The 27,611-nt window shown below is 37.6% G+C and overlaps 1 protein-coding gene and 1 pseudogene across 1 annotated transcript in view; one reads left to right on the top strand and one right to left on the bottom strand.

Annotated features, from left to right (window-relative positions):
- The window catches only part of Galntl6 (polypeptide N-acetylgalactosaminyltransferase like 6), a 1,054,334-nt gene that overhangs the window by 644,645 nt on the left and 382,078 nt on the right, over positions 1-27,611 (top strand). The gene's annotated exons all lie outside the window — the stretch shown is intronic.
- Positions 13,253-13,897, bottom strand: LOC106021542 (annotated as a pseudogene).

Consider the following 27,611-nt stretch of genomic DNA (forward strand, 5'->3'; position numbering starts at 1 on the left):
ATACCCTGTAACAGGTAGGTAGGGTCTGAGAGATTCTGGGAGAATCCAGTAGCCAGGTCCACTTTGATATGTTAAACAGGAACCTCAAACATTTTTCAGTAAGCAAACATCCCCCATGACTTCACCTCTGAGCCTGCTGTAGCCCCACCTCCCAAGCCCCTCTGTCTTCTCAGCCCCTAGAAAAAGTTTCCTTTACACCTTTTTTTTGCATAGTTTAATTCTCAGCAGGGATTGAGTGTTCCAAATAAAAACCTGAACCATAAGAGGCTTAAGATTAAGGGTTTTTTGTATTTTGTCCTGTAAATATGTCATAAAGAAGTTGCAACATAGACTCAACATTGTATAGATTAGTTATTTTTGCATCACTGTGGAAGTATTCCTGATGCAAGGGACTTAGGGGAGGGAGGGTTTATTTCAGCTAATCATATTACAAAGTTCAGTCCATCATGGCCATCAAGACATGACCTAGGAACTCAGGTTACATGTGACAAGCTGCGAGGGAGAGCAAGAGTAATGTTGGTTTTTTTGTTGTTGTTTTTTCCTTCAATATATGTGTTATTTAAATTGGAAACATGCATGCTTCACATGTCAATCCCAGCTCCCTCTCCCACCCTTCCTCCCTTGTTCCAATGCCCACCCCATTCCCCAGGGAGGGTGAGACCCTCCATGTGTGGATCTCCAGAGTCTGTCATTTCATCCAGGGCAGGGCCTAGGCTCTTCCCCATGTGTCCAGCCTGAGATAGCATCCCTCTATATGGAACGGCCTCGCAAAGTTCATTTGTATGCCATGGTAAACACTGATCTACTACCCAAGGCCCCAGAGATTGCTAAGGCCTCCTCACTGACACTACATTCAGGGAGTCTGGATCAGTGCCCTACTGGCCTCTCCACCATCAGTCTGGGATTCAAGAGCCCCCTCTTCTCTGGTCAGCTGTCTTTGTGGGTTTTACCAGCAGCGTCTTGACCCCTTGGCTCATCACTCCTCCATCTCTGTCACTAGGTTCCAGGAGTTCAGTTCAGTTTTTAGCTGTGGGTATTTGTCTCTGCTTCCATCAGTCACTGGATGAAGGTTCTAGGGTGGCATATAAGGTGTTCATCAATCGTATCATCAGAGAGGGACTATTAAGGTAGTCTCTCCACTATTGCTTAGTTTGCCACTTGGTGTTATCCTTGTAGATCACTGGAAATCTCACTGTTGTCAGCTCTCTCCTCAAACCTATAATGACTCCATCTATTATGGTATCTCGCATCCTGCTCTCCTCCATTCTTATCCCAATTCAACCTTCCTGCTCCCCCAAGTCTTCTCCCCTCCACTTCTCCCAGAGAACAAGAGTAATGTTTACACTCTGCTAACTTTGCTCCTTTTGTTTACTGTCCCCAGTCTTCTGAAACCAGTGCCACTCACATTTGGGGGTAGTTGCTTTAGTTAATCTTCCCTGGAAATGGCCTGACAGACACACCCAAAAATCCACCTCCATCTGCTAGGTAATTCTGAATCCAGTCAACTTGGTAATGAATATTAACAACACCAAGTCTAAAGGGAATTTTCCCGTATTCCTTCCCAAGTGTTTGCTGAAATGAGATAATAATAGAGCTATCAGTAGGGAAAAAAATCAGACAAGCTGATTTAGCATGCACAAGCGTCCATGAGCCATACTGAATTAAATATCCTAGAAGGGCCAGATGGCTGGTGCTTATGCACACACAGTCTGAGCTCTAGGAAGGAGCTCAGGTTTCCCATGTGGGGCTGGTGTCAAGATGTAAGAGAAATGAACTAAGGAGTATGTGGCTATCCTATGATATAGGTAAAGTCCTGCAGGTAATAGTCCTCAGAAAAAAATGGACAAAATATCAGCGTTGGCAGGGTATCCTTGACATCTTCTGTTGTTTCCCTTAGAGCTAGTATTTCCTAGGTAGTGACATTTTGTAACAGTTGTAATGGTATTTCAGTCAAATAGAGGAAATTCTAAAGATCCTCCTGCCAATGATTAAAGACTGGGGAAAATTTCAGAAAAATATCTGTTCTTTTCATTCAAAGTCACCATGCTTTGGTGGTCGAGCCTCGGTAGATGCTCTGCTATTCCTATGCAAAGCTATCCTCAAATTAAATTTCATTCTGCTTCAATTATATTTATTTTATGATTCTTGCTGCCAATGTTTAAAAGAATGCAGATACCTAAAGAAAGCCCGAATTCTTCACTTAAAATTCTTCCATAGTCCTGAAATTCTCTACCCCACCCTTCTTGAGAGCCCACATTTGAGTGTTTACTGATATTTCACAAGTAAAAACACTTCTCCAAGCAAAGGCACCAGGTTCAAGTTGTGATTCCTGTGACTAGAAAGCCAGGAAGATTCATCTTTTTTGGGTAATTTCAGTGATATATTTCATTTTAATAAAACATAGAAACTGGATGAAAAAAGGTTATTTGCCTATAATTTTTCTAGGGCATTTTGCTTCCAACTAAAATTCAGAGTTTTTCATTCTGCTCTATTGCTTATAAGTATGGTTTTTGACAGGCCTTTCTGAACCACAGCTTCTTGCAAATAAGGATATTAGTATTCCCTCATAAATGTGATGAATTATGTTTATATTTAAGGTGCAAATTATTTTACTATAAATCATCATTATCATGTAATTGATAACAATCATGGATATGTGAATTACAGAATATCTTGCATAGTGGCAGATGAGACAGTGATGGACCACATATGCAGGGGTAGTTCCGTAAGATGATCATGCAGCTGAAATTTCCCTACCCATTATTGATGTTGTGTTTGTCAAAATAATTGCTCACATCCATTATTCATGCCAATGAAAAATAACAACTATGCTTTACAAGATACAAAAAGACAGTTTATTCTGTAATAATATGAGTGCCCATGGCCAAGGAACATGGAGTCAAATTTCCCTGCATGCCACCATGGGAGAGGTTATGTAAATGTTATGTCACAGGACAAAATTAAGTTATAAAGCAGTAAATTTACCAAATACTCCAATAGGCTCATGGGACAAGCAAGCTTCATTGAGGCAGATGTGTCTCTGTAGTTCCCAGGAGCTATTCCTTAGCATTCCCTGCATTCAGTATTGGTGGTGGTTAGAAGTTGGCAAAGCTAAGCAGCACATTCTAAGAAGGTATTATAGCCATTATGCCCAAAGAAAGAGGTAAATGTCTACTAAAGGTCATACAATAACCCAAGACAGTTTGAGTTCTTGACCTATAACATTCCATCTTTCTATGATGATGGTCTTCTAGTCCCACAATAGTCCATCTCTCCACGATGACAGTCTTCTAGTCAATGATGATATGCAGCGGCTTCCAAAATTTCAGTTCACACGGAGGTGTCTGTGACTGTCCTCCTGTCACCTCTCTACCTGCCATCCTGTAAGAGTATAGCAATAATACAATTATACACTGCATAAAAATGGTAATAACTGACTTGCTGGGGTTTTATGTATTTGTAATATGATATTTTCATCATTATTTTAGGGTATAATGCTTATAGAGAAAGTTTACTGTAAAACAGTACCAAACAATGTGGCAGCAACATCGAACATTATAGGTTTACTTCACATCTTTAAGTGATTGGCCTGTAACATCTAGGTCTGAGGCTATGCTCACTCTGAGGTTTTCTCAACAACAAAATCACCTATCAGTTTATTTTCAGCAATGTCTGTCAGTAAGTAATCATGACTGTATTTATTGTATGTTTTCCTTCCTAAAGTTAAATGATACAATGTAAAGAAATAGAAAAATGTGGCATCTTTGTGACATTTCAATAGGAATAATATCGACAATTTCAAAAAAGTACTTTGTACTGTCACAATAGATTTTAGCTTTTCATGAGAAAATAACACATTATACTACTTTACAAAACTATTGTGAATGTAAACATTGTTCCTACAATGGCTGTACACTTATAATTGGACTTCCTGTATGCTATATGTAACTATCACTGAACAGATGTTTTATAATAACAAAAAATGATTGCAATTTTGGTTTCAAGAAGCACTTGGTTAGGGTCAATCCTGTTGTACTTGTGTTTTCATCTCTGCAACTACAGATAGCAGCGTTAAAACACCAGAAGAACTTGGAAATAGATCTTTAGAGATGTCTTTGTGTGTTTTTTGGTTTGCTTTGCTTTTTGAGTAGGACCATTATATTTCAGAGATGGCTCTGTTTCTCAGAAAAACTACTTACTGCAACTATCTATAGTCAATGCATTCTTAGATCTATATAAAGCCAGCGCATAAAGCAAAAACAGGCCATGAAAGAATCAATGAAAAGGCTTAAAACATTAGCATAAGATGTCTCACATAGCTGAAAGGATTTTGTGTGGAGTTAAAAATTAGAATTTTCTGCAGGATTTTATTATCTGCTGTAAAACTTAAAGAACTGTGTGATTTGGACAAGGAAAGATATCTTAGAGGATAAAGGTTTTGTCACAATATGATAAAGGTCAGATTTTGGCTTCTCAGCACCATAGAAAAGACAGGCAGGAATGCTGGCCCACCTATAGTCAAATCTGAGAAGCAGAGGCAGGAGATCCTTGGGGCAAATGGTTAGGAGTGAGCTCTTGGTGCTGGGTTCTGTAAGAGGCCTTGCTTTAGTTTATCCAATGTCAACCTCAGGCCTACACACACACTCACATAAGTATATGTGGTTGATTTCCATTGCTGGGTAGCCACAGAATATTACACACTAACGAAGCTTTTTTCACTTGTTTCATTGGAAAATGGAACCACTTAATAGTGCTACAGTTACTCATATATAACAAATATCCACAAGCTACAGACACATTAACTCATACTCTTTCCTTAATTCACCCAAGAGATGAAGTGAATGGGGAGTTTGGATATTTGAGGGCTGGAGTTAAAGCATTAGTTCAGCTTGACAGCTGGTGTTTAATTCGTCTTTTAAGAATCTGTGCATGACTGCCTTTTCTTAGACAAAATGAAGTCCTTCTTTAAATTCTTGGCATGAATGGATTCTTTAAAATCTCCATAATATAGACACTTTCAAGACTCCAAGGCTCTGCATCTACTAGAGCTGTCTAACTTTTCTCAACATCAGACATTCCTATAGCCACCAAACATCCTGCTAGATCACTTTCCATTCATCCTGATGATGAACACACTTTAAATGGACCTCACCAAATGGAATCAGCTTAATTTAACTCCATGCAATGAGTACAGAATAACTAAATAATAATTTGTGGATTTTCCCTTCTTGTTGCTGATTTTATATTAGTTTTCCTTTACAGCGTTTTGAAAATGCTTACCATTGAAAATCAAGGTACTGAAACTTAAGGAGAGCACTAGGTTAGAATGCAATCCAAAAAGAAAACGGAAAATGACATTAATGAGAACAGGATTAGCGGGAACAGTTATATCATTTTTCTGATTAATACAAATTAAACAAAAAAGTGTTTCTTATTTAACTGTTTTTAAAACTGTTCTTAAAATATTTTAAATGGAAATATAAATTCTTTTTTGTTTTTTCAAGATCCCTCTTCATGAGTCACAGTGCATTTAAATTTGCCATTCATATCCCTCAAGCATGGGATTGCTCTCTATGGAAATGCAGAACGATATAGGTACCAGAGGCTTTTCCCTACAACTTGATGATTACTACTCCATAACTGACAAGTTCTGCAGTCCTGCTTGTCAAGTAGCTGTCAACAGTCATGTCTCAGCCAGTGGTGAGAATCAATCCAGTTGTCTCCCCTTCCTGGGGCTCCTGGTTAGGAGGCTTAGGCTAGAAGATCACTTGAGTTCACAAATCTAAATCAAGTCTGGGCAACGTTTCAAGACCCGATATCACATCAAACACATGAAACTACTACCAGGCATGCTGGATCAGATGTGGAAATCGAGATCTTGGGAGGTGGAGGCAGGTCAAGGTCATTTTGGGTATAGTGACTATATTCAAGATCAGACTTTGTCTCAAAAAGAATAATAAACAAAAGTGAAGAAATTGAGCCTCAGAGAATTGAAGCATCAAACACAAGCCACACTCTAATCTGTAAATTAAGTTTCAGGTTCCTGTACCAAACTCCTTCCATTCTATGATGGAAATAATGCTTTGGGGGGATTCTGATGCCCCTAAAATATATTTAACATTGCCTTCTGTACATGTTCAACACAAATAACATAAATTGAACTTTATATCATTGTTGCAATTATCTGAAACCCATTATAATCTTTTGCATTCTGGGTTCAAATTGCAGCAAATGTGTATTGGTGTCAGCCTGAATTTCAGTTTCCCCAGAAACAGATCCTAAAATGAGAATCCAAATATAAGTAGCTACATAGGTAGAGAGTATAGGGATGTTTGTTAGCTTCTGCAAAAAAAATTGTCTTTCACATTTCTAGAATATTCCCTAGATAGTCATAAAGATTCTCACAACTGCAAATACACAGAATCAATCAGTGTTTAGTTCCAGGAGCATGTGTGAGACTGGCAGAATCTGTCTCATCTGATATTTCATTTTCTGCCCGAAAGCAACAAATCTGTAAGTCAATTAGAAGCACCTGGCTTGAAGAGTTCAGTTCTATTGTAATACTTCTTTTGCATGATGCGTCTATACCTCTATGTCAGCATAAGACTTTGACAGTTTTGAAGACAGACAAACCTAAAGCATAATTATAAAACTCCAGTCATGTACTTTCAGCTAACAGAGGAAGAAATACGAACTGAAAAAAATTAACTTGCACACTCCTCTCTCTCCCTCACTTTGTGTGTGTGTGTGTGTGTGTGTGTGTGTGTGTGTGTGTGTGTATTCACACATGTGCACGCACATGCACTGGCACCTGTATGTTTGTAAGTATACAAGGCAGAGGTCAACATCAGATGTATTCTTCAATTTCTCCATTTTACTTTCTGAGACACGGTCATCTATTGAACCTGGAGTATAATTATCCAGGCTAGAGACCCCAGGTGCCACCTGTCTACACATCTCCAATGCTGAGGCTATAGGCATGTGCCCATGAACTCAACTTACTTATGTAGGTTCTGAGGATCTGAACTCAGGTCCTCAGTCTTGGACAGCAGGTACTTCCCTGATGAAGTTGTATCCTCAGCACCCTGGAAGTACTTTTTACAAGAACAACTGTATAGCTTGTGGGATTTGTGATTTTAAAATCCAGTTTACAAAGAACAAGAGCTAAAGCATGATTTCCAGAGTCAATTTCTATCCTAAATTACTCTCTCTTCTAAGCTGAGGTTCACATTTCAATTAATAATTAATTAATTAATTCTTATCCCCTAAGTTACGTTTTTCATACTGAAGGCTAATAACCCTTATAATAATAATATTAATGAGATTGTGTAACTGGACATACATGGTCTTATAGATTTATATCTTAATGAACATAATAACGTATGGTTATGATAATCACATTTAAATTACTTATAGAAAAACATGGTGATTACATTCCATTGACTCTGCCATTGACTTCATCTTTGAAACTGGCTGACAGTTTCTGCAAAATACAAACCACATATAAATAAACTCATTTCTCAGAGTTATGTCCTATTTTTCACAATGAAATTGTATTACCTAGGTTGATCTATTTCTACCAAGTTAACATTGAATTGCATTTAGTAGTGGCAAGAAATCTAATTTCTTATCAAAAGATGCTTTTTGATAATAGTATTAAAAGAAATAAGCCTTTAAAGATGGATGTATCATTGGATTAAATATCTTAGCATAGCTTGGTGTTTTTGTGGAACTCCTAACAGTGGGAGTGGGGGTGTTTCTGAGTCTTCTGCCTGATCTTAGGACTCTCTTCCTCTTATTGAGCTGCCGTCCAACCTCACTATGAGGGCTTTCGCTTTGTATGACTGTGTCTTGTTTTGTCTCGTTTGGCTGTCCTCTCTTGGAGGCCTGCTGTTTTCTGAAGAGGAAATAGAGTGATCAGAGTCAATAAAGTAGGCCCTCAGGTTTGCTGGAGGGCAAGATTCTCAAGGTAGCTGAAATACAAATATTTTTGTGCTTTCTACCAAGAGCAGTTTTTCTCGCCTTTCATCCATAAGATCAATATTAACACCCATATGTACACTGTACACATCTGTACATCCAATTTACCAAATTTACAAAAGCTACTCTTGTGAAGTAAAGCAAATTTGAGCTTTATTTACTTTTTTATTTTTCATCTTTCAATTTCTGTTTTCTTATCACACAATAAAATTCTACTTGTTAATATGGAAAATATGCTTCCCTCCAAGGGTCGAGAGATCAATTTCTATATATTTTAACCCTTCTAACAACATTGTCTGATTCACTGTATAATTCACCTACAAAGGGACATGAGCACAGCTGCAAAGGGACTGGGCAGGAAAGGAAAGAAAGCGTTAGTCCTCACTCAGCCGGACTGTGTGGCTTTTGTCAAATCATTTCATGTCCCAGAAATTTAGGGAGTGACATGACTACCCCTAAAATTTCTGGTTTTGAGTCTTAAATTTTAATTTAGATTAACTAGTTAATTGAGTTAGCTTGTCATGTACCAAAAAACATATACATCCTGTGGAATAATTGATGCCAGAGTTATATCTTGCTATAATGATCCAATTACCATTAGAATGGGTTTCTGTATCTAATTATTGTATCTAATTATATAGTTTATAATGCTCCTCTTGTGTTTTACTTCTCATAATATTCCTAAAATAAGTTAAACATCAATAGATTTTAATTTGAACAAACTTGACATAGCCTAGTTATACAGCCAGTTATATGGCATAATTTTTCTTTCTTTTTCTTTCACTCAAACTGAACCTTTACTTCCTCTATGATCAAAGAAGTAATAATGGGACCTAAAACCACCCGAGTGATTTAGAAAGTTTATTCCTAGTAAAGGACTAGGACAAGTAAGAGGCTCTTAATTCAGGTTCTTAATTTATGGAGGTTGACAAAGTCATAGATATAATAAAAAGAGAAATGATAGGCCAGTGAGATAACTCAGCAGGTGAAGGTGCCTATCATGAGGCCTAACAATCTGGGTTCATGCCCAAGACCCATACGGTAGAAAGACAAAACTGACTCTTACAAACTATTCTCACTGTCCACACATATATTGTGGCATCTGTATATATGCACCATACACATGAACACCCATTTACACTATGCATGTATACACACACACACACACACACACACACACACACTCACACACAAAAGATGGATGGATAATAGATAGATAGATATATAGATATATAGATAGATAGATAGATAGATAGATACACAGATGATAGATCTAACATATGAATTGAGAGGGATGATGAGATTACATTACAAAAGAATCAACCATAACCATTTGGAATGTGAATGCTTATAGTAATTTAAGATAAAAAGACATATATTTTATAAATAATGTGAACTGAATGTATTTATAGTTTGGCCATAAAGGGGGAGAGATTATCAACCTATCTCACCTTGCCAATAGCAGTATGACAATGTAGTGAAAACAGGAAACCAAATCCAGGAAATATATATATTTAAGTGACCTACTTACCAGAACTGTGAGGTGCTTTTTCTACAGAGGCATGAATCTTATGGGCTCAGGTAATAGGAATTGTTCATCTTTATTTCCAACCTGACACTGTCAATAACTGTGGTCCTCAACCTTCTTAATGCTGTGACCCTTCAATACAGTTCCTCATGATGTGGTGACCCCTAACCATAACATTATTTCATTGCTACTTCATAACTGTAATTTTGCTACTGTTATGAATCATAATGCATATATCTGATACAAAGGGTATCTGACATGTGACCTCAAAGGGGTTGTGACCCACAGGTTGAGAACCTCTGGTCTATAGATTCATTTACACCCGAGTCTTTTATGGAATGTGCATGATTTTCCTGGGAATAGATGGAGATTTTGAGGGAAGTAGAGCAGCACTCTTTTCAGCTTCTTGCATGATTTTTTCTGGTGGTGGCAGCCATGGTACTGTCAACAAATAGGACACTGCAAATGTTGGAGGTATTATCTGTTATACCTAGGGAACTAGAATGAACTTGCAGGTTGCTACACATCGCTCTGGCAGCTGCCTCAGATATGACTTTCCCCCCGTAATCCACTGAAGAACTGTCCATTGTGCTTCCCGCTCCTCAATGTAAACTAAGACTAATTTGTAATAGAAATTAGGCTAGATGAGTAGACAGAGTCACAGGTAAAAGTGCCAGAGGTTTCATTTAAAAGCATTCAGCGATTCATTATCTCTTGCTGTTAAGTACAGTGTTATTTATTCAGTGGGGGAAATGATTAAAAACAAAATTTCCTCTGACCTTCCCTCCCCAAAAAAGTAAACTCATACATTTTAATTCAGCTTGCAATATACAAAGGGATGTCAAACATAATACAAGATTGCAAATACAGACACTTTATCTTCACATACAGCAAAGTATACGTGTTTTCTTTAGTCCTCAATAGGAGTGGACACCCTATTGCTTATTTACTTGTTACAAATGCTAAATGAGTTTTTCATATCTGTATCATAGGAGGTACTTTTAGAGTACATGTTAATGAATTGTCCATGTGTTTGTCCAGAAACTAGGAGAGAGAGAAGTTTTGTCCTTTATGATGACTTTCTAGTGAAGGATTTTTATCTTTTTGTTGGGTCTGAAGAGATTTCCAAGATGAAATTTAGTCTTCTGCACATGCTAAACAAGTCCTCTGCTACTGAGCTAAATCCCCAGCTAGCCCTTTTGTGATAACATTTTCAAATATGGGTATCATGTCCTTGATAAAGATACTCCTAGATTTTACAGCTGTCTAGGACTACATGGGTCTTTAAAACTAACCCCGTCCATTTTAATGAAATGGAGATTTTAAAACTGCTTGTAATTACAAGTAACAAAAGTGAATACCCTCAGAAATGAGAGGGTTTTTGTTTTGTTTTATTTTTGTCTTTGTTTTTGAGACAGGGTTTCTTTGTATTGTTTTGGAGGCTGTCCTGGAACTCACTCTGTAGACCAGGCTGGCCTCGAACTCACAGAGATCTGCCTGCCTCTGCCTCCTGAGTGCTGGGATTAAAGGTGTACACCACAGCATCTGGTGAGAGGTTCTTGATAAGGGTGTTTGATAAGAGTAACCCATGTCTTATGTTAAACAAGGAAAATTAAGTCTATTCTTGCTTGCATTTGACCCGATATGCATTATTTGATCAGTACAGGAAACACAGAGTCTTCATACCTATGCACTTTGTGTCATAAACATCTTTTTTTTTCTACTTATCTCTTTTTTTTAATTTTTTTTATTCTTTTTTTTTAAATTTAGATAAGAAACAAGGTTGCTTCACAAGTCAGTTCCAGGTCCCTCTCCCTTTCCCTCCCCTCCTCCCGTGCCCTTCCCCCATCCCCCCCCCCCCGTTATCCCCTCGTTCCCCCAGGGAGGGTGAGGCCCTCCATGGGGGTGTCCATAGTCTGTCATTTCATATAGGGCAGGGCCTAGACCCTTCCCCAAGAGTTCAGGGTGAGAGTGCACCTCACATTGTTCTATGGGAGTCCAAAGTCCGTGTGTCATAAACATCTTAATGAAGATGTTGAAGATTGGGGTTATGCCTCGCCTGCATAGAAGGCTTCATTTTGAATCATTTGTGTTCTAAAGATTCCAAAGTGGCACTGTGCATTATAATTTAAAATGGTCCTATGAAATAGGTCAGACTCTCTTATCTTTGTTATTATTTTTCTCCCATTACTATCCAAAAACAGCCTCAGAGATTTAAAGGCAAATACAAGGTGGGTAAAGAAGGTCAAATGAAGGAGATATGTTTGTAACTTCCAGTGAGCAACATTGTCTGCTTTGGCCACCACAGCAATTTCTTATGTTACTTGCCTTCCTTTGATGAATTCCCGACAATGGTTTCCTTCTACATAGGACTTATTTATGAAGCTTCCTGATATCTCTAGGACACCTTTTTGCTTGGTTTTACACCATCTGGTTCTCGTGATCACTCAAGTCCAACACAGTGGGCTAATGTCATGTCAGTATGAGATGGTTTTCAGCACCTCTGGTTTTTAATTTTCATATCCCTGGTATGACTGGAATTTTCCAACTGTTTGCTTCATTTTCCTCCACTATTTCTACCCAAATTTCTCACCAATAATAAATATATGCATGCATACTATCTGTCATCTACTGCAGTCCTCAAAGCTGTTACTCTACAGTAGTGTATATTATGCTTGGGTAAGGAATTATTGATTAGATAAATGGCATTACTTTAAAAAGAACAACTTTAATTCTCTCCTCTCACACAGTTAATTATCTTTTTCTTCTAAAGGAAGAATGGATTTTATGAGAAATTTAAACATATTCCATCACATGTTTTCTTTTTGTTACTTAGGAAAAACAATGTTGTTGTATTTTAAACAAAGCAGGATTGCTTTTGTTTCTTAACACAAGTAGATCTTATGGTGTATCAAACATTTGCCTCTACCATATGTACTGTGTAGAGATAAGATGTAACTGTAGACTTATATGTGTGAAGAAATAAAACCTCAATCGCATCAAAGAGATCCTTGATGTTTAACTAGCCATCTGCTTCACACTACACAAGAGATTTCAGAAATTTTGCATTCTCGGGGTTTGATTTATTCTTACTGAATCATGAATTAGACTCATGCAAAAGTACCCAATGCTGACATCAGTAAATATGTAGTGACAGAAGACAGGTAGAAATTTATGCCTTCCAGTATGCTCTACTATTGAGGTATGCATGAGGTCTTTGTCTTCAGTGCCTCACTGCACCACTGCATAATTGTAATATTATTGAATAGTGCCAACATGATTTATAATAATTCTGTTCTAATAAATAGTGTTTAGCAGACAATATAGCCATTGCTGAATTATAAACAGAGAAAGAGTTAGACATAAATGTATCACATTTACTACCCAAAAATGGCAAATAATCCCATCTCCCCACTTTATAATTTACCAAACTATTCAGAACAACTGTAAACTGGCAGGAAATGAAGACATGTGGGTTGGGGAAAACACTATCAATTCAGTGTCTACCTATTCAGTTGGGACAGGGATTCTCACTAAGAGATAACCCCATTTTGTCTGAGCTGGCCAACCAGCCTCCTGTCCCTGACCTGATGTTATGAGACTATGTGGCCACACCCACACCCTTCTATATTGGTTCTGACAATCCAAATTCAGGCCCTCATTCTTTCATTTTTAAGCAGACTGGATGTGAGAAATATTACTGAACATGATTTGGTAGGGTACAGGAGAGCACTGTGGAAGCTCTCAGGAGTGCAGGGCTCACCACTTGTCCAGGGGACCATGATTAGGGATATATTTGACCCCACAGCCATCAGGAATGAGCCGTTTCTCAGCAACCATGTCTTCAAATTCACCTGCACTAAATTTGGTGAAACCCCATTTCTTTGAGATGTGGATCTTCTGGCGGCCAGGGAACTTGAACTTGGCTCTACGAAGAGCCTCAATCACATGTTCCTTATTCTGCAGCTTGGTGCGAATGGACATGATGTCTTGGCCAATGTGAACCCTGGCCACTGTGCCCTGAGGCTTCCCAAAGGCACCATGCATACCCGTCTGGAGCCTGTCCGCTCCAGCACAGGACAACATCTTGTTGATTCGGATGACATGGAAAGGGTGGAGCCTCACTCGAATATGAAAGCCATCCTTGCCACAACTCTTTACCATGTATTTGTTGGCACAAATACGGGCCGCCCCTAGAACTTCAGAAGACAGCTTCTCATATTTATCTGACACCATGTGGCCATAAAGTGGGAATTCATCAACTTTTGCCTTCTTCCATCCCAAATCAAAGATTCAAATCTTAGCATCAGGGACACCTCGGCAGAAGCAAGACTTTGGGTACGGCTTGTTCTTACAATATCGGTAACACTGGGCAGGGCGGTGACCCATGATGACAATAGGATCGTCGGTAGTGTGCTGGAGGAAAAGACCAGGCCCTCATTCTTTCAATGCAAGTATCCTTATCCTGTAAACCATCTCCCAAAATCCAGAAATTTTTACTAGTATAAAATTTGTATGATTGAAAACTATTAACCATAGCATGTTTCATTTGAGGACAAACTTATTTGTGTGCTTAGTTATTTACTTTTGTACAGAACCAGATCAGAGATTCTACAGTGTTTATTTATTGTATATATCCTGTACATATACTGTAAGAAAGGACATGATATTCACCAAAAATAAATTTTAATTTCTGTATGCTCAAGCATCACTGGCATTTGGGGCATTTGGCACACCTGTACTATGGTCTCTCCTAGGTACTCAGATAAGGAATACCAACTAGGAGCAAATCACTTCAGCATTTCACCTCTGTTCTATTTCCTTCATACATGACACTCAATTTTCACTAAGTTAAACAAGATTTTATTTTTAAAACTGAGTTCTTAAGAACTGAGATTTTTAGAAACATAAAGCTTTGCCGGGTGTTGGTGGCACTCGCCTTTAATCCCAACACTAGGGAGGCAGAAGCAGGCAGATCTCTGTGAGTTCAAGACCAGATTGATCTACAAGAGCTAGTTCCAGGACAGAGAGACCCTGCCTCAAAAAAACAAAAAAATAAAAATAAAAACCAGAAAGATTCATTTAGAGCCAGGGCCATTTAATGATTTTGAGTTAATTTTCAAGGACTGGAGAGATGGTTCAGCTATTAAACAACTTACTGCTCTATCAATGAAACAAAGTTTAGTTTTCAGTTCATGTGGCAGGTTGCTCACTCACAAGACTGTAATTCTAGCTCCAGATATCCTACAATCTCTTAAGTCCTCCTCAGGCACACACACACACACACACACACACAAATGAAAAATAATTTTTAAATACTAAAATTGTGTGTGTGTGTGTGTGTGTGTGTGTGTGTGTTCACGTATAAGTAGAGGTTGGGGTCAGTATCTCCCCAAATTGCTCAACACATTTTTGTGAGGATAAGGTCTACCACTGAACCTGGAAGTCACCAGTTCTGCTAAACTGGCTTGCCAACAAGCTTAAATCCTTACTGTCTCCATCTCCATAGCTCTGGGATTGTAGGCATGTGGTTTTGTATTTGGCTTTTTATGTGAGTGCAAATTTCTCCACCTCCCTCTCTTGAACTCTCTTATCTTGTGAAATTGAAGCACCAGTGTAGACAAAGTTTCTGGACTGCCCAGTCCCACAGCTATTTAGTCCCAAATATTATTTATAAATTATAATTTGGCCAATGGCTCAGTCTTCTTACTGGCTAGCTCTATCTTAATTATTAACCCATTTCTACTCATCTATGTATTTCCATGTGGTCCTGGTTTACCAGAGAATATCCTGGCATCCCACCATCCTGGTGGCTACATGGCATCTCTTTGGCGGCTCCTCTCTGTCTTTCCCTCTACCAGAATTCTCCTAGTCTGGTAGCCTGCCTATACTTCCTGACTGGCTAGTGACCAATCCGCATTTATTCATCAACCAATAAGGGAAACATATATCATCATCATACAGAAGGACATGCCCCATCACGCCAGACCATGAAACTCTAACTCCTGATAGCCTCACAAATTTACTATCTCTTTCTATGGTAGGTAACAATTCAACTTTTATAGATAGCTATCGATTAGAGAGTAGTAGTGGTTTATTTGGCCTTTGACAAAACTCTAACATGATTCTAGCCAGTATTCAGTGTCCTCAAACTGATAGGAGCTGTGAGATGCAATTTAGAACAAAGCTAATAGGAGCAATCCTGTCCATGATGCCCCTGCAAGAGTACCAAACCCAGTTCCTGTTTGATATGGTGTGTAAAGAACTGAATTCAGTCTAGCATCAGTCTTATTTGTTTAAAAGTCTCACTCCCTCTCCCTGTCTGCTATTCTCTCTCTCTCTCTCTCTCTCTCTCTCTCTCTCTCTCTCTCTCTCTCTCTCTCTCTCTCTCTCTCTCTCTCTCTCTCTCTCTCAAGTTTTACCACTGAAGCTTACTCCCATCCCTCTTGGACCATGTTCTAAAGGTACATACTCTACAGGTACCGTCAAAAGATAAATAATTGGAGATAGTAAGAGAATATTTTAATCATATACTCAAGAAAAATCATATACACACACATACACATATCTCTATGCACGCATGTATTTGTTTCTTAACAGGTTATGAGCAACTTGTTTTATACTGAAGAAAAATTTACTTACTTCCCTGTGTGCCTTCTTATCTAGGACTAATGATGAGGCCTAGTCTGTGTTTGACATTTTTTATTAAAGTTAGCTATAAAAATTTCAAGTACTAATGGCTATGACCCTGTAGGGTTTTTTCCCTCTCTTTCATAACATGGATAGAAATACAGCTTTTCATTTAGGGAATCTATATTTCTGCTCTGCCTCTTAGTGTTTAAGCTGGCTCCCCACTGAGCTAAGTCAACCTTCCCTGAAGCTAATCTGTCATTCTCAAGTGGCCTTGCTTCTGAAATTGGTTTGATTCTCTCTCAGGAAAGCATGCCTGTATGGCACAGGTTATACAGGCTTAACTGCCACTGGAGTGGGGCTTGCCCTAGTCCCTTCTCAAGGATGATATGGTGTGTCTGCACTGCATTTCCCCTCCAGAGATCAGAAGGAAGAGAGACTGTTGCATTAATCTTTTAAGGATATGAGCATCTAAAATATAATTAACGTAACAATAAGAAGACAGATGTATAAGTTTCCATTTGTGCCTCCCTCATTTCTTTTCCTTACCTTTTGTTTTTTCTTTTTAATCTTTCTTTTTTATTATGGGGCTTTAATTTTTTCTATGTCAGTTCCAACAAACGGTCAAATTTGCTTGTGCCTGACTAAAACCCTTGGGAAGTATTTTCTTTTTAGAAAACACCTTGACTTCAGCAATTAATTTTGTAAAGATAAACACAGTATTCTAGCAGTTCAACTTCACCACACAAAGTGCTGTGCAGGCATTGGAGGATGTCAAGGCTTATCTGTGTAATGGAATGTAGCTACAAAGAGACAGGTCCTTTGTTTATTTAAGAAAATGAAAGAGTGCAATTTATTAATATTTTTCTGAGAATGCAAAGTATGAACCCTAACAAAAATGATTATAAGCTCAAGTCCCTAGTCCATACTATGTGGTGTGATTTCAGATATCTAAACACAATAGTAATCTAAAGTTTACCATACCTTTTACTTATTTGTTATCTAGGAAAGGCTATTTTAGTCTGTATGAATAGAAACAAAAAATCAAAAGTCAATGGCCACCTTCATACTAAATAGTACTCTTTACTTAGTCCATATCACTTGGTAGAAGTGACACATTTTAAAAACAACAAACCTAGTTTTCATATTTTTGTTTATGCTTAAATTCAGATTCCCAGTAATTTTTAGGAAAGTACTGCCAATGATGGACCATTTATGAAAATTAGGAAACAGTAAGGTCCCTGCATGGTCTTTTTATAATTGTCAATTTTAATGGCTAGCAGATTCTTAGGGTTGAACTAGAATGTTCTCTCAATGCTGTTCAATAATGTACAATAATGATGATGACGAAAATGATGTTGTTTTTCATACAGGAAATAGGGAGTTACTCCCTACATGGAGAACTTTGGAAATTCAATTGAACGAGAGTTTTAAAAAAAACCTGAGCTGCTGAGTCAGGAGTATACAACAAATGAACCGAACTGAGGAGATCCTACAAAATGCATTACATTATCTCACTGTGTAAATACTTTTTTCTAAAAGGGTAGATGTTTATGAAATAAGTGAGCCATGAAGCAAAATGAACTTTGCAGATTTATCCTGATTATTTTCTATTATAATACTCCAGTAGAAAGAAATTTCAGTTGATTGATGCAGCCTCTCAGGAACACATGCTAGATGGAGACATATGTGTACCTTTATTCCAGTGGTATCAGTATAACAGCACATTTAATGAAACTGCTCACTAACTGGCATTTTCCATCTTTTATGCATTTTAACAAAATCAGTTTCTTGAACTATAGCCTCCTTTCTTACATTTTAAATAGTGTCCCTCAGTTTCTTGTTGCTAAATAATGTTTCTTACCCCCAAGATTCTGGTTGTAAAAATAACAATGGTTTTCTAGTTAGCACATATGTCTTTGTGCTATGAATGAATGTATGCTATTATAAGATCTTTATTTCATAATATCATGATATTTCTGTTATTTAAATTTCACAATTTCTTTGTTTAATGACAGAGTTCAAAAGAAAAAAAGTTTATAAGATCAGAATACATTCATCTGTGTGGCAGATAAAAACACATAACACCCTTTCCATTGTAAAAGACATCAATCACAGTCATAAGGTCTACTTTCTAAAAGCTATACTATTTTCTTTTACTCAGAAGGTCGACAAGTTCAAAAAGAGAATGGAATTGTAACTGTTGAATACTGTTAAATCACTAAGCGCCCTTCTTCTTTGAAGATTCATGATCTTTAGTCAGATAGAATACACAATATCATCAGCATATATAGCAAGAGTGTATTTCACATTCCTACATGATCATTGACACTGGAGTAGTCTTAGGAGATTGGACTGCCGTCAACGGTATGTACCATATGTTTCTAGCCTTCAATCATCACTACAAATCATTGCATACCTGTATACACCAAGTTAAATTTGTAAAAACTACCAAAACTGGGCTTTTGAACTATAAAATTTAAAGGACCAGATGGTCTGAATTTTACTTTGAGTATGGATTAATAATTATCTGATTCTCTTAGGCCATGCATTATAATTTTCAGATTGGTTTGAGCAATTTCAACTCCAAAATGAAGCCTTGCTCCTTAGAGATGTCCAGACAAAGCCAATGCTGGTTTTTTCACTCAAATATGATCTATTTTCAATGACCCAGATGACAGTTTTATCTGATTCTATCTCGTCTTTTCTTTAGTGCCACTTCCAATTGGTCATAAAAAGTCTCCTGCGATCTTAATATCCGTGGCTTTCACTTACTAAATTAACTCTGTTTTCCTACACAGATCATCCCCTACCTTAAAATTAGGAATTAACATTTGTCCACATCCCACGTTTATGTTATTCATGTCATTTTAAAACATTCATTAATTATATCCTTAACCACAACTGAAGTAATTTTGGTTCGTCATTAAATCAACCTAAATGATCGTGTTAACAATATTTTCCTATTCACACTATGTACTTAAAACAATACACTTAGCATGGAGACTTTGAAATAAACTTCATTTTCATCTCCCTTTTTGCTTTAGTCTTTTTTCCCAAAGAACACTTGTGCTAAGCATCTGGTCCCTGTCTACCTTGTTTCCAATTGCTATTGCCTCCAACAAACAAATTTCCATACTTATCACTTCTCATTTCTAAGTCTTGATGCTCTGTTCTAAAAGGTTCCTGGATTACGTTAATAAATCATTTAATCTCTTGTTTGCTTCATCTGCACATTTCTAATCAAAGGATTATACAGAATTAAAATTATAATGAATTGTTTTTAAAGAATTGATATAGTAAGAATGAGAGGTTTTTTTCCTTAAGCAGATATTGATTATTTTAAAAATCCCTACAGGATGACAGAAAGAACAATAGACAGAAATCATATAATCTTCTATGTATATGGGAAGAGGGAATCATAAATACATTTTGAGATTGTTCTTACTTTTAAGAGTTTCAGTTGAAAGATCAGAGACCAAATCATAAGAACTCACTTCAAGAAATCCCGCTTCCTATATGGCTTCTCTGTTGCTGTCATAAAACACTGACCCGGAGTGATATGAGAGAAGAAAGGGTTTATTTAAGGTTTCACTTTCCAGAAGGAAGATAAGGCAGGATCTCAAGACAGGAACCCGGAGGCAGGAATGGAAGCAGAGTCCTCTGAAAAGCAATGTTCACTGGCTTGCTCAGCTACCTGTCTTACCAGCAAGGCCCATCTTCCCAGGGATGCTACCATTCGCAGTGCACGGGGCTCTCCCATATCTGCAATCAAGAGAACCCCCCACAGACCATTCTGTTGAAAGAAACTCCTCAATTAAGGTTCTCTCGGGTGACTCTGGTTTAGGTAAAGTCATCAAATGCTAACCAGCATGGTGTGTTAACTAGCACCCAGAGACACCTTGGTAGCTCTTATGAAGCCCTATTTCTTTCTTCGAAAAAATAGTTAAACTTGTAAAATCAAGATGGAATTTTAAGAGTTGTATGATTGCAATCACGATGTGAATATTCTTTCATTACATCCATGTTTCTGGGGGCAAATGTCACGCCTCAATTCTCATTACCCTCCTACAAACCCACTTTGCAAACACTCCACAATTTCTCCCCTCTGTGGATAGCAATTTGAATGTGTTCCAAGTTCTTGTTCTATGAATAAAGCTAGTAGGATCACCATGTAATTTCCTTTGGTGCCCACGCACATGAATTTCCAGAATTGCTAAATTATAGGATATACACATCAATTTAGCAGGTAATAGTTGCCAAAAAGTTGTCCAAAATCATTGCAGAGAGTTATATTCATTCTAGCAACGACTGATAATTCCATCTGTTCAAGACCCTTACCAGTGTGTATTATCATTGCCCATCTTCTCCTATTCATTTATCGTTGCAATGGTATAATAGTATACAATTTTCACATTGATTTTATTTCATGATTACCAATAAGTTTAGCAACTCTTTTTCATAGCTTTTATTGGCAGTAGTAGAAATTCATGATATAATTTACACACATAAATGTAATGCTATGAAACAATGTGGCATTTTAGAATTGTCAAAATGTTCCTTATACTCAAATATTCTGCTTATAGAAATAGATGAGGGATAATTTGAATGCCTTTATTTTTCTCCATGTGGAGTATATTTATTTGTGAATACTAATGGTTTTAGTTAACTCTTTATCAAGTGCAATGAGTTACTCTAAGACATTTTAGGCATTAGCTTATTTAATTCTTAAGACACCACTGTGAGTCAAATGGCACTATGAACTCAACCCCATAAATGAAGGAGCTGGACTCAAAAACAAGGCTATGTAATATGCATATGATCTTACATTAAATAAATGGTATAGTCTACCTCGTTATACCTTTGGACACCAGAGGACACCCTAGGTTGTCCTCAAACCTACCCACACTAACGTATAATCATCCCATACTCACTCACATAGACATGTATGCACAAAATACACACATAAATAATAATTAACTTTTGGAAAATATAATAGTAAATACTAATACATATTCATATATTTTGACAATAATATAGAGTAGATATTAAAATAATTTTATATGGTGGTTGTGATTTATATTTAAAACTTGATATTTTAATTTCCTTTATATTATTTTTTGGTATTACTGAAACAAAAGGCAACCCAAGCTGACTTTAAAGAAACACTATAAGATAAACATATTTTAACAGACATTTTAAGACTTACTGTTTCTGTAAAGAGAATATTCAACCTTTGAAATGAGTTTTTAAAAATGTGGAATATGTTAATGATGCACATTTTTTGTTCTTTGAACACCAACCCTGGTTACTAAATGTTAACTTTATTATGCACATTTGTATGGATGCGGTTGAGTTAATGTTGCTGGGGAATTTTTAATGTCTAAATTGCCTTACTTGTGTATGGTTAAATTTGCAAACTCAACATTATGTTACTATACCTTCTGGCATTTAATTAGGTTCCATCCATGATTTTAAACTTAAATGTGCTTTAATGTGGAAGATTTTGCTATTTTCATCTTCCATTCCAGTTTTTGTTCCTAGTAGTTATAATACTAATGTACTGTAATAGGGCACTTTACTTTTCCTAGCAGACCTGGTGCAAAATATCCTTGGGACACCTTTAAATATTGTTACAAATATACTTTCATTCTCTTAGGTAGGAGACATATTTGCATGTGTGTGATACACAGTACCTCTGTGATAATCACTCCGCAGTGAAAGAGAAATCGATATATCACAAAACAGCAAGAATAAAGATATAAGGTTTGAAATTAAAATGTGAATGGTATCTTCCTATATAGGCAAATACTTAGACCCATAATAAAAGTTGCTTTATTTCGTATACAGACTCCTTAGTTAAAGTGAAATTACAGATAATAAATTTTAAGTGTAACCCAACCCAAGTACTGCATGGGAAACAGTTATGTTGGTGCTTCTGCTTTGCCTACTTTTCACTGTGACTGAGGGTTCAGCATTTTATCTGGTAATTCCATAATCCAAAGGAAAGCATCAGAAGAAAGCTAGTACAAAAAGTTAGCCACTGTGCCAAGGTGCCTAAAATGTTTCTTTAATTATAGACACAAATAAAAATAAACATAACAATTTTGAATCATCCATGCCTATCAAATCTAGACCAAAATAGGATATTTTAAGGAGAAACGTTGATCAGTAAAGATAAAATAAAGTCATGGGCTTGAAACAATCTAGCAGTCTTCTGAAGTCATTACAGGAAACAATTATGAAAGAGAATGTAAAACATCTTTTTATTTTTTAAAAATGAAATCTTGTCAATAAGTATTTCATGCATAACCAGAATTGTTCTTCCTAGGACATGAAGGCTTGAGCAATATCTATAGAAGTTAACTGGAAACATATTTGAAAATCAGAGTGAGTAACAAATTAGACACACTTCCTCATCTCTGACATAACCAGTAAAGGCCTAACTATGTAATGCTGAATTTCATGAATTCAGTTTCTTGTTGATGGAAAATAAGTTAATCAGAATCTGCCTATGGTTTCCCATCTGTCAAATGAGAGTAATTGTAGTAGTTTCTTCATAACCTAAAAACAAATGTATCTTGTGTGGGGGAGAGGAACCTAGAGGGTGGTAAATATATCTTAGATATGACAAGAAAATGCTGACTAGGAAGGAAAAATGCTAAGTTGAATGTCATCAAATTTCAAAAGCCTATTCATTAGAAGGTACCATTTGAAAGTGAACATCAGGAAGGCACTGAATGTGAGAAAGCATTTGTAATAACTACATTGGACTAAATACTTTCATCCCAAATTTTTAAAACTATATTAGTTCAACGGTAAGACAGAAAGGAGCATATCTTCAGGAAGATAGGTCATCGTGCTCAACAAAACAATGTTTCCAAAATAGAAATGCAATTACTCATCTCTCTACTAATATAGTAATGTGTTAGGTTTTTACTTGCAATAATTTAGAATTTCCTAGAAGACTTCTTAAAATTCTACTGTTCAGATTACATACCAAACCAATTAAGTCAAATCTCTTAGGGTATGACCCAGGCATCAATATTTTTTTTCCTATCCTCCTGAGAGGCTCAATGTACAGAGAACTTGGAAAGCCAGTGTATTCCTGTATTCTTTTTGATTAACCAAGTGTATAAAAGTCTCCAGCATCCTGTCACCAACATGAATAGCAATGAGAGGAACTGATGTTAAATTATCTGAATTGGTGAATTGTCGAGCACTGAGATCATGCAAACATCTTAATTTTGAGACATCATAGCTACACAGCATTTGCCAAATTGTCTTTTATGAATCACAAAGCCCTTGTTCTTGGAGTGGGTCTAGTAATTATCACTTCTCAGGATCCTGGTAAAGATTAAAGTGGAAAATTTGCTTGAGTCCCATACCTTTGACTCAGACTAAGCTTTCCCATTAATTAGTGTGTTTCAGAGGCCTTTTGTTCATGCCTCTCTAATGGAATAGCCCCTTTAGTGTTTGTTTCAGTTTTCAGGGTATCTTCTCATGTGTTCCCTTGTAGACATCCTTTTCTGCCATGCCCCTTGCCTTGTGGTAGTGGACCTCCTTCCAATTAGTGACACAGTCACTCATTTGAAAAGTGTTTTCTTCTGCTGGCAATCCCAGCCATCACACTCAATTTAGCTTGCAGCCCAGATGTGAGACAAGCTTTCCCCCTCGGGGCTTAATGGTGCTGCTGAGAATGGGCTATAACCTTCAGCAAGAATTTATTGATGGCTCCAAAGTGACAGACTTACTTGCTATTGCATGTTATTCAGCTCAGAGCTTCGGGACCCACCCTGGCCTCTGGGTTCCTTGCCAGGTCACCACTTTATCTAGCTCTCCATTAGGCTGGGTGCACAAGGGCAGGCTTACCCTATATCAGTAGGGCGAATTGCTCAATGTAGTCATTCTGCTCTGTCTTCTCAAACAGCAGAAAACATTTGTCAAGGATCCTCAATAGCCTATGAGGAATAGCATGAAGCTGTGATTGACGCCTTACAGCAGGCTCTCCTCTGATTTAAGGTCTCAGTGTTGCCTATAGCAAACAATGCTCAGTGATTGGCAATCAGGGACTGTTTACTGCTCCCATTTCACAGTGATCATTTCTCTTCAACTTCAACCATAAACATATTTTGATATACTTCAAAATTTAGAGTAAATCGGAGCAAGATACCAGTAGCACTGTCTGTTTAGAACAGAAACGGAAAGAGAAGGAATTAAAAAGTTGGAGGAAATTACACATGGATGATCTTATCTTTGTTTCTCCACTCATGAAGCTATGTCAGATAATTATGACTTCATCCTACTCCGTACAGTTTAGACTTCCATTGCCCACAGCAAGCATTACAGGTGATTGAAGATAAAATCTCTGTGTTATAGAAATCTAAAAGGAATTTTACCAGTTCCTAAATTCAACAGCTCAAATTTTCAGTGCTGTATTAGTAGACATGGCAGTACTAGAGTATCCAGACCCACAGATTCATGACTTGCTTACAAAGCTAAGGAATGGAGAAAAACTATAACCGTCAGTGGACAAGGGAAGCAAAGCAGTCACTGCCAAAATAATTTCCTCTTCAAAACAAGTGTATTCATTTCATTTGGTGGATCTATAAATTCATTTAGAAAAGTAGTTTGAATAGTGAGTATGTTACTGAGTATGTACACATTGACATCGTAGCTTAAGAAAGGAGGTGACAGATGTATTGCAAAGCATACTTATCCCAATGACATGGAGCACATGGTTAAAGGTTGCAATGACAGACAGGAGAAACTTGGCATGCTCATCATGTGTTTTTTGTTGGTTTGGTTGGTTAGTTGGTTTTTGCTGTTGTTGTTGTTACTTTGGTTTTTTTTTGTTTGTTTTGTTTTGTTTTTCAAGATAGGTTTTCTCTGTGTAATAGCCCTGCTGTCCTGGAGCTTGCTCTGTAAAGTAGGCTGGCCTTGAACTCACAGAGAGCCTGCCTCTGCTTCCCAAGTGCTGGGACTAAAGACATGAGCCACCATGGCCTGACCTATCCTGTACCTTCAAGTTGTAACTGAAAAGAAGGGACATTTTGAAGATGTGTTAAAACTGGAGTTTGCCCCTACAGTTCCCTAATAACATTAATAACATTCACTCCTCCATGCCTGGGCCTTTTTCATTTTAGATATATTCATTCTTGCTTCTTGTTCAGTATATTTTTCTACTTGGCAGCTAAGATTAATCATTCTTAGAAAGTTACCAATCCTGCCTTTACCTGCTGTCGCTGTGATATGAGCAAGCCAAACTAATTAACTGTCAAGCTTAACTTAGTTCAAGGAAAGCACTTGAGGTATCCTTTAAGCATATAATCCTCACTTGTAGATCGAGATTCTTTCTTATTTTGTTGGTTCTTTTTGTGGGGATAACCTCATGGAACTAAGAATGACCTCATCACTTTTTTCTAAATAGATGAAAGTTTCAAAGGGTTCTATTGTCTCTCACACTTGCATAGTCAGGGTAAATGAAGGCTATGAAAGCGATGACAGTACAGTATACTGTTACAAGAAAATTAACTGTCTATTCGGGCTGCTCTAGAGATACTGCAGATTAGCTAATATGTAAATGAAACAATAAATTTCTCGTAGTGTTCAGGCTAAGAAGTCCAAGGGAAAGAGTCAAATAGTTCAATGTCTGGTACAAGTTGACACTCTCCTCACTAGGTGGCAATGGTGGCATGTATGCACACATACATATGTACATGCATGCACAAGCACATGTGTCATATATTTGGTTGAATTAATTTTCAAATTTTTTATCATTTTTAATTTTCTTATGAATTTATTTTTAGTTTCTTTTTAAGATGCTAAGTATATAAAAACATAGCTTATCTTTTTATTTTTAATTTAATTTAAATTAGAAACAAGTTTACTTCACATGTCAATCCCAGATCCCTCTCCCTCCCCTCCTCTCCCACCCCCATTCAATCCTCTCCCAACCCCTTCCTCAATCCCCACTCCACTCTCCAAGAAGGGTGAGGCCCTTCATGGGGGATCCTGAAAATATGTCATATGATCCAGGGCAGGGCCTAGGCCCTCCCCCATGTGTCCGGGCTGAGAGAGCATCCCTCCACGTGGAATGGGCTCCCAAAGCCCATTTGTATGCCAGGGCTAAATATTGATCTATTTCCTGAGGCCCCAAAGAATGCACTCACTTGCAGGGGTCTGGATCAGTCCCATGCTGGCCTCTTAGCTATCAGTCTAGGGTCTATGAGCTCCCCCTTGTTCAAGTCGGCTATTTCTGTGGTTTTCATCCACCAAGTCTTAATCCCTTTGCTCATCACTCCTTCCTCTCTGCAACTGGGTTTCCAGAGTTTAGTTCAGTGTTTAGCTGTGGGTGTCTGCCTCTGCTTCTTTCAGCCACTGGATAAAGGCTCTAGGATGGCATATAAGGAAGTCATCAATCAGGTTTTCAGGGAAGGACATTTAATGTACACTCTCCACTATTGGTTAAATTGCTAGTTGGTGTCATCCTTGTAGGCCTCTGGACATCTCACTAGTACCAGATCTTTCTTCAAACCTATAATGGCTCCTTCTATTATGGTATCTCTCATCCTTGTCTCCTCTATTCTTCCCCCTATTCAACTTTCCTGCTCCCCCATATCCTCCTCTCTCCTCCTCTTCACCCCCTCTCTTTCTCCCAGCTTCCTCATCCCTCACCCCATTCCCCATGCTCCTAATCCCCTCAGAAGATTCTGTTCCTTTCCCTTTCTCTGGATTATCATGCATATCTATTTTAGGGTCCTCCCTGTTTCACACACTCTCTGTCTGTGGGATTGTAGACTGGCACTCCCCTGTTTCATGCCTAAAATCCATATATGAGTGAGTACATGCCATGCTTGTCTTTTTGTCACTGGGTTACTTCACTCAGGATGGTTTCTTCTAATGCCATCCATTTGCCAGCAAATTTCAAGATTTAGAACACCAAACATCACTTATTTTTAATGTTGTTTTGTACCCTATCACTTTATGAAATTTTTTACTGGTTCTAATTTTCTATTTAATTTTAATTAATTTTATTTAAATGAAAAACAATCTTATTTTACATACCAATCCAAGTTCCCTCACCCTCCCATTCTCCCATTCCCCCCACCATCCCCCCATCCCACCCCCATCCACACTCCTCAGAGAGAGTGAGACCTCACATGAGGGATCATCTCAGGGGGCATGACCTTCAGTATACATGTTTCTCTTACTGGTTGATGAATAAAACACTGGTCAATAGCTAGTAGAGGCAGGAAGATAGGTGAGGCTATGAGACAAGGAGAACTCTGGGAAAGGTAGGCAGAGAGGCACCACAAGAGTTTCCATGTAGCCTCAGGAGGTGTAACAGATTTGGACCATTCTCAGGTAAGATAAAAGCATGTGGAAATGCTTAGATTAGTAGAAATGGGTTAATAATTAAGACAGAGATAGCCAATAAGAAGCCCTAGACATTGTCTAATAGTTTTATACT

Source organism: Mesocricetus auratus, unplaced genomic scaffold, assembly GCF_017639785.1.
Source record: "Mesocricetus auratus isolate SY011 unplaced genomic scaffold, BCM_Maur_2.0 Super-Scaffold_6731, whole genome shotgun sequence".
Classification (NCBI taxonomy): domain Eukaryota; kingdom Metazoa; phylum Chordata; class Mammalia; order Rodentia; family Cricetidae; genus Mesocricetus; species Mesocricetus auratus.